This window comes from Pagrus major, chromosome 23 (genome assembly GCF_040436345.1).
Source record: "Pagrus major chromosome 23, Pma_NU_1.0".
NCBI classification, from domain to species: Eukaryota; Metazoa; Chordata; class Actinopteri; order Spariformes; family Sparidae; genus Pagrus; species Pagrus major.
This window is the reverse complement of record NC_133237.1, coordinates 16,879,289-16,894,550: the sequence shown is the minus strand read 5'-3', so window position 1 is coordinate 16,894,550 and position 15,262 is coordinate 16,879,289. Positions and strand designations below refer to the sequence as shown.

Here is a 15,262-nt window from a genome sequence, read left to right as displayed (position 1 = left end):
CATGGTGACGCCGGCACAAGCAATCAATATTTTGTCAACAATGCTAAACAGGTGTGCTGCTCCGCTGTCCGTCTCATGTTGACCTGCTGTTTCGTGAGGACTTTGTAGTGTCGTTTCAGACATCTGAACTGCCACTCACATCTCAAATTTATTCAATTTATTAAGTCATAAAAAACAGTCTGGTGTAGGTCTTGTGTGTAGCTGTTTCCCTGGTTTGTAAAATAAGTCGGTATAATTAGCAAGATTTGTCATATTGGAACATGTAGAGGCCAGGATATAAATCTGAGGCTACGACACTGCAAAAAGTCAGCTCTTAAAAACAAGGAAAAAAAGCAATAAAACGAGGGAAATATTCCTCAAAAGAAGCAAAATGCTCTGAATAAAAAAATATCTAGTCTCAAAGAACCCAGTCCAAACAAGACTTGCTCCAGCACAGTAACAGTGAAATACACTAAATATAAGCAAATGATTCTTATATTTGCATTCATGATTTTAGCTGAATCTCAGAAAAACTTTGGACCAGCCTGTCTGCATGTCCACATCTGGACTTGAACCCAAATCCAGATGGGTTTACTTTTGAGTTGAAAGTCATGTTCACCTACCAGTGCACCTTTCACCTGACATTAATAAATGTGACCATATTTAAATCTAAATCTAAGATTATCTCACTTGAAATGAGATGTTTTTGTCTTGACCTACTATTGCTTAAAATAAGTCTTATTGCCTTGAAGTGTATTTTTTTACAGACATGTCTCTTGTATGTTTGTCAAGACAAGGCAGGTGATATTGAATTAAGCTAAAGCATCATCTCTTTAAAGCACTAGATAATCCTTCTGTGCTTAAAACAAGAGTAACCAGATTTTTACAGTTTACAGTTTAATGTCCACCACAGTTTCAAAATAGACACACAGAGAAGTATTTTATCTGATGACCCAGTGAAATTGTTGACAATTAAATTCAATGTCAATCAACCAAATATGGATTTAGTAAAATAATACCTTCAGCACTGCTTTAATCACTTCTGAATCACTGCTCGGGTTATGTTACACTGCATGAACCGTATAATAAATTACAAAGTAAACATTTACTTTGAAAGGATGATATGCCTTCAGAGGGGCAAAGCATATCATGTCATTTAACCAGCACATGTCTTCCATATCAACAACATATGATGTCAATATTACAAACACAAATTCTTTAAATCTATACTAAATGATTTCTACCTCATCATATTGTAATTATTTAACTGATAATGCAATTGTGATATGAGTCACGATTTTTGTTGGAATGGTAATTTTTCACGAGAAAAAAAAACACACAAATGATGAATATGTGATTTTTACTGTGGTCTGTACCAAACAAGAATGTCCCCGAACATCTGGAGAGAAAGATTTGCATCTCTGTGGCACCATAATGCTTTTATAATGGTAGTATAACTGTAGTTGCTGTTAGCTGGTTAGTTAGCCGTTAAGTTAGCCGTGCAGCTAACAATCAGTCTGAATATTAAGGATTTGAAAATGGAGCTGTGATTGGTTGGACTCCTGTTTGCCATCCTGGGTTTGTCATGGAGGTTTCACAAATGGCCGTTTCTGCTCGCACTGATAAACAGCAGGGATTGGATCCAGACCCTGCTGGGTTCTAGCTGCAGCCCCGGGGCTTGTAAACCACACACTGGGAATGTTAGTCATTTGTTTATTATTGGCGAGATTTGCCCGCTCATAATCCCGGGATGGATTAGCCTAATATGTTCCTCATCCCACCTTTTTCCACCGTTGCAGTCCTTGACATTTGCGTCGGGAAGTTTGTGTGCATAGACAAAATGTACACACATGTGCATGTAATGGCTTTCTTCTAGGCTTGTGCATGAATGTGTGTTTGCCATTTCGCATGTGTCGCTGAGGGATGTTTGTAATCATGGGAGTTTGACAGATGTCTGCTTTAACTGCATCCCATGTCATGCTGTGATCACTGTCAATGGGAAAACTCTGTCACTGTGGCTGATATTTAACTCATGCCAGGGCTTATGCTCTGTGGCCGTGCCTGCAGTTGGGGGCGTATTTGGATCTGACAATCCAGGCTCCAGAAAGTGATTTTTGCCATTTATTTGGTTCAAATGGAAACACTCCAAGAGCCTTATAGGAACCAATTAATCAAAGATGCTGAATGTCAGTGTGGCGTCACTGGAATCGGAAATTACTGATGTCATGAAGGAGGAGAGAGCCGTGCTTACGTTTCTGTCCAGTGTGTTGTGAAACTATTGGCCGAGAGTCACCTGGATCTCAGAGGGAACAGGGTTTACTGAGCAGAGCTAACTTGTTCAGTGTGACCTTTTAAAGAGCTGATCCCGAACACTACATAAATCTGTTTCCAGTTTCAAAACACGGCTACGCACATGCTTATTAACATGCCGTACTCTTTCAGCCACCATGTTTTTGTGGGTGAGAAAGTGCTGCAAATCTGCACAAACACTTAGGCCCTGCAGAAAATCCTCGCTTCCCAGTTCCTCCCACAAACTCCACAAATATATCAATGTCACAAGACTGACAGACATATACATTGCATAGACATGCAATTATCTCCGTTTATGTGTGTGGGCTCTGAGGCCAAAAGGTTAAGAATGACACTTTTTTTGGAATATATAACTTGCATGTGAAAGAATCCCATGCGACTGGATGGAGCAAAGTAGCATGATCTGGGGCAAAGTCAAATCAAGTTTCAAGTACTTTAGGGTACATCCAAGTCAAATCACAAGAATCTATAAGTAAATGGCAGAGTATTTGAAAATTCTCATTTCTAGCCTGTGGTAATAGTTTTACTGGCCCTTCCTCATTTGAAAAACAGCCAAGTATGTTATCTGTTAAAGCAGCTTGCATGTATTAAGTCTCATATTTATGCTTATTGTTAGGTGGCAACTTCTAGTAGCCATAGTAATTATGACAGGAGGAAAGGCTTGTGACGTAGCATAAAGAGCAAGAAAGTCTGCATATGGAGGAAGATGGAGTGGATGGACTGGTCAAACACAACCACACTAAGTCGGCATACGTAACACACTTAACTCGTGTCATGTATGTAACATTACTAAAGATGTACTGATACTGTACCTGATACTGATTCTGATACCTTGTTGCCGAAACCAAACCTAGTATTTTTGCTGCCTAAACCTAACCAAGTATCTTTGGTGCCTAAACCTAGCCAAACTCCGACCCTTTCACTATGTTAACCATGTGATGACGAAGGTCTGGTACAACTATGTCGCTGGTACTCTCCAGCATCATATTTGTCGTTTGGGTTTCACTGGAAATCTAACTTTTCAGTCTAAGTGTTGAGTTTTACAAAGGACTGTCCTGTGGCCCAGGACTTAAACAGTGAAAGTGTGACAGAGCACTGTGTTCTTTAATGTGCGATTTCTATCCAGTCAAACATTGACCCAAAATGTTCTGGCTTTTTAAGTCTAAAGGCCCAATTTTTATGAGCAGGGTCGAATTTAAAGAAAAAAAAAAATCAGCTTGAATCAAGTTCAGTAAACTCTCAAGCAGACTCTGACCCTCCCTCTTCATCCTTTTCTTACGCTGCACACAAAGTGTTTTTACTCACTGCACATGGAAGCAGTCCAGCTGAAGCGGTCACAGCTGAGCTTCATGGGGTGTTGGTTAATTGGCAGTTTTTGGTAAGTGCAGATATGCTCCACTATGCATATCTTCCTCAATGTCCCTTGTAGTATTTCCCTTTTAAAAGTGTCCTTTTTAATTGGCTGCACAGTCACAGTCTCCTGCTTTAACTGTCCCCTGTGGTACCTGAATGTGGCCTATTTGACCCTGAGGCCCTGGGGTGAAAACGTTATATTTGGCAGCCAAAACCAATGAACCTAAACCACATTGCTCTGCTTTTGTTGTCAGTCTAACTCCAACTTCAGCTCTTTTTTTCTCTGTTTCTGCCTTTAATATGAGTTTTGAAGGTGATCGCTTACAGGGCGACAGTATTGGGCCCCTGAAAAGCAAAATCCGTTTTGTTTCAACACCTTTTCATAATCGTTACCTTGCCCGTGTTTGTGCGAGTGTCTGCCAGCTCAGTCAGGCATTTCTGTCAACATGTTAACATGCCTGCCTCTTTAGCCCCACAGAACGGCCTCGCATTTAGGCTCTAGAGGACCCTGAGTAGTCCATCGGATAGATCTGGCCACAGCTTCTCCCTGCACACCAGCCACTTGCAACTGGGCTGCATCAGCAGTACTGAAAGACCTGAGAGGACTGTGATCCCACCATGGGGTGTGTGGCTGTGGCTCCGGCTGCACTACACTTTAATCCCCTTCCCTTTTAACCACAATGGGAAACATGTGCTTACTCTGTGTAGGGTACAGGCCCACCATGGGAGAGACTGTTTACCTTCACTCTTAAACTAACATTTCACAGCTCCTTTGGCCACTCCTGGTCAATACCTCTGCATGGTTGAAAAGGTGACAGAAGATCATTGGGTGACAATTTAGTTTTAGGCAACATCACCACTGTTGCTCCTGAACAGAACTGTCTCCTCACCTCTCACCTTGTAAAATCTGACACACAAATTAGCTTGTTTTCCACAGTATACTCACCAAGGCAGAGCTGTCTAATTTGTCTTATTAAAGAGCCGTTTGATGTAACATTATTGTCCTCGTAAATTTCCATTCCAGATTGAGCTTTGGGTCAGTGTGACACTAATGATTGCACCTCTCGGCTTCTTGGTGAGAGAATAAAGCAAAACTGGGAACTGTGCTTGTCAAAACTATATCCTAAAACCAACATAATCCACCATGTAGGATTTTCCAGATGTGGGGAGTACAACTCATCGCTTTAGATTTTGAACACCCAGAACAGATGTCAGGTCACGGTCCTTGTCCTTAAAGTTCTGACCTGTGTCTATTGTTAAGACAGTTGTTTCTGCGCAGCAGGAAACAACAACAACAGAGAGATGCAGCGGTGTAAAACAGGAACCAGCGGCCATGTGCCAACCAGGAGGACAGGAAATGCACTCCAGATGAAGATACTACATTGTGGTTTATTTTACCGGTGTGTGTGTGTGTGTGTGTGTGTGTGTGTGTGTGTGTGTGTGTGTGTGTCTGTGTGTCTGTGTGTGTTGTCAGTAATGTGTGCTGTGGGGATGACCATATGTCTCGAGCTACATCACCATCACAACATTTCCATGCATGGTTACTTACAAGGCCAGCAATTTTTGTAAAGTTTTCATCAATAATTAATCAGTTGTTTAGCTTATATAAATGTCAAACATGCTGACAAACACCACCATTGCTTCTTTTGTCTGACTAACAGTCTTCAAGGTATTTAGCATAAATGAAAACTGAGAAACATAAACCTTCTGTTGTAACCCGCAAATGCTTTTGGTTTTCATTTATTGCAGCGAGGTATAAAAATTAACATGCAGAGACTTGAAACCTGCTTGCCTTGCTGTTGGCACATGGCACTGCAGCTGTATACAGATGCTGGATTTTGCGTAGCAGCTGCCGGTGTTGCCTTCAATCGCTGTTCGGTCACAAAATCTGACAACATATGAATGATGCATTTATTGCATTAAAAGTTGTTGCTCAGTAACCACCTTTCAAACCTCAGATGTCAGTGTGGCAGCAAAAGGACCAGGTTAGGGTTTGGGATTGGGGTTAGGGTTAGGGTTAGGGGTAACTCAAGGGTAAGGGTTAGGGGTTAGGGCTTAGTGTCTCTGTTAGTTGTTAGTGTTTGTTGTTCTGCACTGAAATTGATGATAAGTAGACGCCTATCTGTATTTCAAAACATGTAAATCCACCAGTACAATCATTTCTACCCTTCATTGGTTCACTTCAATCTGAGGCTTTGGTGATTAATTCCCAACTCCTGGCTGGTTGCATCGTGTGACTGACTGAGTCCTGGCCTCCACAGGTGTGGCAGGTGACCTGAGGGATGAGTGAGCTCTTCCTGGGGGTAACAGTAGCCCGAGCCAGCTTCCCCCTGCTACCTTGCCCCAGTCTGCCCTTTCCTGTCGCCTTATCTGAGCATCCAGTGCAATCCAATCTAACCCAGGGTGCGGTCCCCCTGTTCCTCCATTCCCCCTCGCTGCCGGTCTCCATCGCTGGTCTTCTCAGATGTCACTGTGAAGAGAGACTGACCCGCTTGAGTTGAACCTGAGTTGGACCGACTGACAGAGTCCTGACACCCCATTGTAGGCACAACTGTCTCAGCTTCCTGCCACCCACAACTTCCCACCCTCTGACCTCCATAGCACCAAGGGCAAAAAGGAGCACAGACAATGAGCTACACTGCTGATCTATTCAGGAAATTCTTTACTATGATGAACACTGAGGCAGCAGTGATAGAAGAGTAATTCAAGTTTCCTTAAAAAGTTATAAAAACAAATAAGATTTGGTTGTTGGTTGGGCCAGAGGGACATACTGTTGTAGTTGAAGGGCTTTCTGATTAGCAGAGTGGAGACTTAATGGGGATCCTGTAGGGACAAAGACTTGTACTTCCTCCAACTATCTGGGTTTAATTAAGCCGACCAGTCCACCAGCAGCCAGCTAACCAGAGTTTTTTTTACATTGTGGCTTAAATTGAAAAAGCACAAAAAACTTGGATTATTTAAAATCTGATCACTGAAGGAAAAATCAACAGAGAAATCAAGCACCAGAAGTAAACAGCATGATAATATATGCATGCTCACTCTTTTGCTGTGCTCATTTAACTATTCATGTACTTATTTATCTGCTAACTCAATCACTAAATGGAATAATTAAGCTTGTCATAAAAGCGTATGTGACGCTGATTACTGATTTTCCTTCTTTAACACATCAGTGTTTGGTAACATGAATAGGACTTGAATCATTTGCAAATCATCTATCATTTGCATTCCTGCCAAACACACTATAAACACGTTTCCACATGTGCTCATTCCACAGCAGAGCTGCCAAACAGCAGTCGAGCGTTGCTGAAAGGAGGCTTATCACAGCGCTCTATGATTTTCCTTGACAAAGAAATTGTTTTGTTTTGTTCTTATTCAAGGGAATTTATGACCTTAGCCACACTTGTTTAAGTATACAGTATAAAGTCCACTCATGGCTGTATATTTACTGTATCTTGTAAGTTTATATTCATTTTGAGCCAGTATTTCCGGACCTGGCTGAGTTTGTGCACACTCACAAAGACGGGAAGGTTTGTGGGGCAAAATCTGATTAAGCTGTGTGTGTGTGTGTATGTGTGTGTGTGTTACGTGGACCTGAGCCCTGAGCTTTAAATGTGTGTGTGGACTTGCAGACCTCAGCTCGGAGATGTAATCTGATTTGCAGAAAGGAACGGGTCGTTTCACATGACTGGTTTAAAGGACCACAGGCGCAAGGTTGTGCCAGTGTCCCTGACTGGTTTGTGTGTGTGTGTGTGTGTGTATGTGGACGCTTGCATGTGTGCTTGCATGCTTGTGTGCATACACGCCTACAACTATTTGTTTTTCACAGAGTGCGCTGCAGAAATGTGAGTGTTTGTTAGTGTAGGCTCCTAAACAGTAGAACAGTAGAAATAAAAAGGTGTTGAAGTTTGCTGTGCGGGTGAAAAAACCAGAATGCTGAATTTATTCTGCTGTTTCTGGTTTTAAACGAGAGTTCAAATGAAAGTAAGGCAAATGCTCATTAACAGATTACACATCTGGAAAAAAGTACAGCCTCGCTTCAGACTGATGCAGGGTTTGTTTGCTACTTTCTGTTTACACGTCTCTTATAATCCGAGCTTTATTTTGAACTAATGGACCATCAGAAATTATATCAAATAATTGAAATCATCCTATAGCCTCAGCTTTCTTTAGCGGACGGCTGGGATCAGATCCCCTGAAAGCTTTGCCTCTGAATCCTTTCTGCTGATGTTTTTTTTTTTCTGGTTGGAGATTCTCGGCTGTTTTTTTCAAAAGCTGGATGTGGTCCATCATGTGATTTTCATTGGTGAGTGGCTGGAGGAGACGACCAAAGTAAAACCAAGTGAGAATGCATGAGCGTGTGTTACTGTGTCATCTGGCCTCGTTCATAAGCGCAGGTTGTTTTCCATCTGCGGGTCATCAGTCGTGGTCATCACGTGCACAAGTGAAAGCGAGAGGGCCTTCGGAGGTGACGTTTGCAGCTGGGTCTGTTCTTGTTGGTGTGTCCTTATACATTTTTGTTTGCACGTAAGGATGCACAGAAGTGTCTGAATCATTTTTTTAATTGCAATTGCAATCCACAATCTAAATTGCAGTCTGTTTTCTGAATTTTGAAATGGCTTGTAGACTATAGCCAGACTTGAAATGCTTGAGTTTCTGCATTTGCATGATTTAAACTCTATTGGTAGGCAGCTATAACTCACATTGGGTTGCTAACAGTACGTCACCGAAAGACGAGCCTCGTGGAGTAATTCGTCCAATAAGCATAGCCGTCTAGTTGGCTACATTACTGTACTGGTTTGTTCAAATAGTGTTGATCTGCAAGTCAATGAGGTTCTGTGAAGTTTAGAAACAGAATTAAGAGAAATACGGTGATCTCTAAAATACGCCTGGAAAGTAGATAGATCACGACCGAAAGTACTCAGATCGGCCAGCCTTATTCGTATGTATGATCCCCCAGTGTCATGCCTGTCTTTTCCGAGAGGTTCAAGTGTGTGCTCTTGATGTTTGGTTGTGTTCTTTCTCTCCTGTGGGTGGAAAGCTCATAAGCAGGACGATGCAGCGGGCAGGAAGCTCTGATCCCATCAGGCATGTCAGCAGGGGCAGTTTTTCATAAGGTAGTAATCTCACCACACAAAGGGGTGTCCAATATTAGAAAGAGCCCCTACCCTTGAGCTAATCAAGACCTGACCAACCCTTCTCCTGGCTCGCCAAACCTCTAAACATTACCTCATCTGGAGGCTTAGCCTAGCCCCATGCTGCTCCAGCCTGCTGGTGTACATGATAACTCACTTAGCTCAGTATGCTAGCTAGAAAAAAAAACGGAAATATAAGAAGGCATATAAAAGAAATGGGACCGGCACACAACTACCTATGGTGCCTGGTGCCAGGGAAAGGTATTTTAAAAGGGAGAGGAAAGAAAGAATCATTTTACCATGTCTTCCAGAAACTCTGGGAAGCAATTTGCCGGTATTCAGTTTCTCTCCCCGCCGTCCTGTTATTGCTGTTTTCCCCTCGACTCTTGGAGCCTTCAACCTGAAAGGAGGTTCTTTGGTTCAGCCTTTGTGTCACTCGGAAACAGTGCATTTGTTGCCAAAGTAACAGGTCTGGGACAGTGAAACTCAGAAGCAGAGAGCACCTTTGTCAGTGAATGGATTAAGAGGGGACTGTCATTGGTCCAGAGAGCACAGCTCCAGTCTTAAACTTGTCTGTATGAATAAACCTGTGATTTAAAAAGAAAATTCTTGATCCAATATCTACCTGAACCTGTTAACCTTATGAAATAAAAGCAGCACACCACGTAATTTTAAATGGTACAATGGAAAAGCCACTTTGACTGCCTCCTTCTTCCTGACCTGCCAGCTACTGCAGAGCTCCACTGAAACCTTAGATTTACATAAAACACAGTGGAGTGATCTATGCCGCTACTCCAGGTTTGACTTTTTTAATGTTCTGTGAAGATACTGGAGAAGGTCTGAGTCATGTGGTCATTATAAAACCAGCTTTGGTTGACCAAGAGTCTTGAGTACAATGCAACAAGAAGGTAGTCAAGTTGAGTGATTGCCTGAGCCGGAGTAAGAGGGCCTTTTCCTTGATTTTGATGGCGGAGCGACCACTTTTTCTCACTTCATACACTTGTGTAGTCGTTGTACTCATTGTCATTGTGAGGATCACAATTAAGTAAAAAGATCTAATTTTCTACAATAATGTCTGAATGCATTCCTAGCAGGTGGCTGTCGATACCAGTGGTTACATCTAAGGGTTGGGAACCTAGAATGATTTCCAGTTGAGAGCTGTTTCCAAATTGTCTGATTCATCAGAACTGTATGCCTCCAAGCTTACCAAATTCCTTGTATTCCTTCTATCAGTGCTGAAATGTTTCTCTGACAGCTGCACATTGCAAAACAATGGCATCAAACTTATTTGAGTGAAACCTTTATTGGCTGTAACGACTTTTTATACTGTGTTTCTATGCTGTTTTCAGACTCAGGAATCGATAATCCTAGTAGCACACATACGTCTTGCAGGTGTCAGCACGAGTTTTATTGGAAACGCGTAGTTGCCGAGACGTTGGCATTTGGTCTACGTCTCGCCAACGTCTTCCCAATTAGCAAATGTTCCCCATACTACGTGTTTCCAACTTCTATTTGTCGGGCCATCATCAGAAGGGAACTTATTAAGAAAAGGGCCAAAAAGCAAATCCATAATGGTATAGGTATCAACACAATGTTATCAGTTCCTATCCCTACCCATGTCCCATTAAACTGAACCACTGTGTATATGTGGCCCATTGTCACTGGTTGCACATCAGTTATTGGTCAGCCAATGACATTTTATATGACTGATGTTGAGAGGCATGGAGAGGTTCAATTTTCCAGTACTTTACAAGAAAAATAGATCCACAAATAGAAAAGTAAAAAAAAGATTATTACAATTTTGTGTAGCATAAATATTTTCCTATTTTCTTATCATGTTAATCAGCTCACGATTCTTCAAACTTAATGTTGTTACCCAACTCAAATGCTGGAAACCACTGCACTGTCACCTCATCATACGTATGAAAACGTAAGGAACTGATCCCTCCTTAACTGTACTGTGAGAAAATAAAGTTTTTGTCGGTGTGTTATGCAAGTTTGGGCAGAGCTGGACTAAATGATATCTGAATCCTCAGTTTTTCGCCGACGATTATGTCTTCTTTTCAATGAGCTCCTCTCTGAATCACCTCATTTCCCTCTCCTTTATCTTTTCCAGATGATCTCAGGTGAGCAGTGAGAAGAGGTTGACTAATGGAAACATGATCTCAAGAGATTCAACAGGTAGGGATGACTCTGGTTTCTGTTTGATCTTCCTTCAGTGGAATATGTGATCACAGACAGACAGCGCAGACTTATTATGGACTGACAGTTGCTATAAACAAGCAGAGTAGGGCACACTCGCTGATCAAACAGAGGTTAGCCGTGGTAGTTCACATGTTTGTGAGACATGATCAGGGTGGTGGCACTGGATCCATGCCCATGTTCTTGCCTTTTTTTTTTTAAATTGTGTAACTCAAGTCATGACAGCACGGTAAAGAATGCAGTGGCACAGAGATATCACTTCAAAAACAGCGTCTCTCAGGAGCCTCAGATCCTTTCAGCTGAACTGAATGAAGATATGCTTTGATGACCCACCACAGAGTCGGTGGCCTTCAAAGAAACCTGTTGATGGGCTTGTGCGGGGCAGCCAGCAGGCTGAATGAGTGGTACTGTATACGTGCACCTCCCAGGGTAGCCGTGGGTGTTCTCAATGCAGGTCAAACATGCTTGACCCCAACATGAGTAGTCTTTTTCTATAGATTCTAGGCCTGCATTATCTTTTTTCCCTCCTACCAGGCTCCATGGGTAAATGAAGGGGAACTGTGTGTGTGGAAGGCAGGGTGCCAGCAGACAGGTACAGTAGATGTACTGATGAGGGAGGGCGATAAGGGCCGGCCTCAGTCACAGCCCCAGGCACAGACAAGGCGTACACAGGCAGGCTGAGACTCAGAGGCAGGTTGGGACCTGGTTCTGTATGCAGATGCTGCTCTATGGGCTCTGCTCCAAGGTGAGGCATAGGAGAGAAACGTGGGAAGGGAAAAAGCAGAATGGAGGGCAAATGGAGAGACAGACAAAAACATGGTAAAAGACTGATTGTTGAGTGGTGAAGCTGAGAAAGCATACATTCAGAATCGAGGGTAGATAATAGAAAAGCACAAGAGTGGTTGTAGCTCAGCAAGCTGGAAAAAGATGATGATGATGTGTGAGTGGAGGTGAAGGAGGAGGGAGATTAAGCAAGAGTACGAGAGTGAGGCCACATCCTGTACGCTGGTGGAACGTGACTCCTCGCAGGTAAACCAGCTCAGAGGTGCAGACAGGCAGAAAGAAGATGAGAAACACTGATGGATGACTACTCATCCTTTGACACGTTGTTCCTTCCCTAAAGGCAGGACGGGCCGGTCCCACCACTATGCTGCAAGGCAGGGCTGAGTAAATGGTGTGGCAAGACGACGTAATGTCATTAAGCGTGGTTGTATGCGCAAGCACATGCAAAGGAAGGCACAGGTTGAACAGAGGCCACCTACCTGCATTACCTCACCTATGATGTTCTGACATTGTGAAAGAAGCAGATGTTGTACACTGATCAACGCTGCCTTATCAGAAAACAACACACTTATCCAGCTGTTGCTCCGCACATAAAGCAGTTTTTTTTCATCTTCCTCAACTGTTCACACACTATCATTGAAATGAGACTTATCTATCTTACCACATAGCTCTGTGTACGTGTGCGAGTCATCCCAAAGTCATTTCATTGCTATGGGAACCTCCTTGGTCCCTGATGTGTTTTTGAAACACCTCCTTCAGTTCCTTTTTCTTTTTTTTTTTTTTGCAGTCCAGAATAAGGACATTGAAAAATGTAAGCATCTGCTTTGTGTATTTTGGACCGACCACGTGCCACAGGAAGTTAGCATAAAAATGAATTAGCTAACCGACTGATGAATGTAATAAACTAATATTTTTAAGTGAAAAGTTTGATATTATAGCTACAATATTTAGCTCATAATAGTAGCATGTTAGCTGTGTAACAGAGAATATGCATAACGTTAGGGGTCCAAATGCCTTTTAACGAAATATTCCACAAAACTGATGCCATGCAGTGTTGGTCCTCATAAGTGCTCCATGTGCCCATAAAAATATAGAAAATTAGCTTCTCTCGCATTTTGGTTTTCATCCATCATAAAAGGTGTAATACGTAAGAACTTTGGTTGAAAACATGAACTTTTTTTTTACTGAAATTATCAACCGAATGTGAAGAAAAAAATGTTTTGATGTTATGATGTCTATGTATTGCGTTGCAGAGACATCTACTGACAACAAACTAGCCCCAGGTCCAAAACTTCTGTGCTAGCATTGTAAACACCAGCACTTCCTCGGCTCTCCGAGCTCCCAGTCTGGATCGCTAGCTGTAAAGCTTGCTGAGCTAACTAGCTAACAGCAGCTACAGTTAGTAGCAGTTAGTGGTTACTCTGGTGGTATTTGAAAGCTGGCCAATTCTTACATATTGCCGCTTTAAAGAAATGCACTTCCATTTGTTGAAAACTAGGGGCATTGTCCGTAATTACGGACACAAAACAAAACAGTGTGGAACCGAGGTGTTAAAATTTGGGTATTGGACTGACAAGTAGCTTGTGCACCGTGAGAAGGCCTGATGATTAGTAGCCATACTGCCAGAGGCAAAACACACTGTGGCTGGAATTTGACACCACTCATAATGCGATATATTCAGCTGCAGATGAGGCTTTGGGTGGTTCTTCTGCAACATTTTCATGCCAGTTTGAATCCTCTGGCCCTTTTTTGTGTGGAAAGTTTTTGAAAGAAGCCAAAGCCTATGTGTTAAAGGAATCAGCAGAGCAGAAGTCTGTGTTGATCATTTTTTTATGAATCTGATTACTGAGCAGTTACTTTAAAAAAAAATGTTGCCAGAAAAGATTAAATACCTCTAATTTTCCTAAGTCTGGGTATGAGAAACATGTGTCAATGTTCATGCTTCAAGCAGTTTTTGGCCTCAGTCAATCATTAGTTTCTGTATTATGTTTCTAGGATCAGACTAAATCCTGGTTTGGACTGTGGACCAGCATCCCCTGCAGCAGATGTTCGCTCCTGGCATGGCTACGAACAGCATGAGCTCCATCACTGACAATCTCGCTCTCAGGAGCCAACGCCGCCAGCAGCTTGGACTTGGGAGAAGCTGTGACATAAACTCAGCAGGACAGTGGAGTGTATTCTGCTGCTCAGACATCGTGGAACAGTTCAGTCGAGCCTGTTTGGAGAGCTGCTCGATAGGAAAGTCAACTCGATCCACCGGAGTCACCACAATGGATCTACATAAAGTTAACTTTTTTTTTTTCAAGTTGAACCTGGATCAATATTAGTATACATCTGTTTTTGATATTCAGCATTTATTGACGCTGTTGCTCATACACACTGCGGTTTTGACATTTGAGTGATTACATAAAAGCCATTTATTTTGGGTCCCAATGATTTAAAGGGATAACAGTTGAAAATAAATCATTATTGTTTTCAGTGGCTGAAGGCAACAATTCAAGTGTACTTATTAGCATGAATTAAGATACATTAATTAATAAAATTATATTTTTATAATTAAGTATTCCATGAATTTTAGACTTTTTAAAAAAAAAATTAGGATCATGAATGCCTCCCTCTTCATGAGAAATGTTTGAATAAAATGTAAGTGGAGTTTAAGATGTGACATCGAGTTTTGATCTTCTTTCAGATATCTTTTTGTGCATTTTTCTATCAAAACCTTCTCTGTCAAGCATAGCATATCCACCATGCCATGCAAAAATCTTGAAGAAATCATTTTTTTAATAAATTTTTTTAAATATAAATTCTATTTTTTTTATTTGTTTTTTTATTTTCATGCTTAGTGTGTTGTTGGCTTTGCCCACAGAAGGTTTCAGCCATACTACTATGAATAGTGGTGGGATGTGATAAGATGTGAAAAATACATTATCCCTGATCTTACAAAATATGATTTGTTACATCACTAACATGTCCTTCATGCTATGAAATAAAAGATTCTACAGAAAACATAAAATTCCAATGTCCTACTTTTTCCATAGAATGACCCCATAGGCTGTTTTACACAGGACAGGTAGCGCTGGAACTGTAACTGGAAAACAAATAGATGTTATTGTTGTTTAGTTGTATATGTACAGACTGAAGGCAGCTCTTACACCATTGCAGGCCAACCCGATCACCAGAATAAATGTTGACAATGTACGTTTTTGTAAACCACAAATATGTCGGAACGCTAACACTTGGTTAAGGTTATAAAAAGATCATGTTTTTTCTTAAAATACCTGTTTTGGTCACCACAAACACACAGCTGGAGATGTTCTAATGTTTCATTATAAAAAAATATCCATTGGTGTCACACTTTAAAATGTTGAAACACAGTCTCAAACTGTGGTCACTGGCTTGGCAGCCTTCTCCTGTAACACCACCACCACCAGTTGCTTCACTTCATATGACACCATTTGTAGAAATGTCAGTATGGTACAAAGGCCTATGACACGTACGCATGT

General features: G+C 41.7%; 1 long non-coding RNA gene across 1 annotated transcript in view; it reads left to right on the top strand.

Moving 5' to 3' along the window:
* Positions 1-14,930, top strand: part of LOC141019792 (uncharacterized) — a 60,094-nt gene extending 45,164 nt beyond the window's left edge. Inside the window, exons 3-4 of the long non-coding RNA XR_012180789.1 lie at positions 10,891-10,955; positions 13,755-14,930. This is a non-coding gene — a long non-coding RNA (uncharacterized lncRNA). The remainder of the gene's footprint in view (positions 1-10,890; positions 10,956-13,754) is intronic.
* The last annotated feature ends 332 nt before the right edge of the window (positions 14,931-15,262 follow it).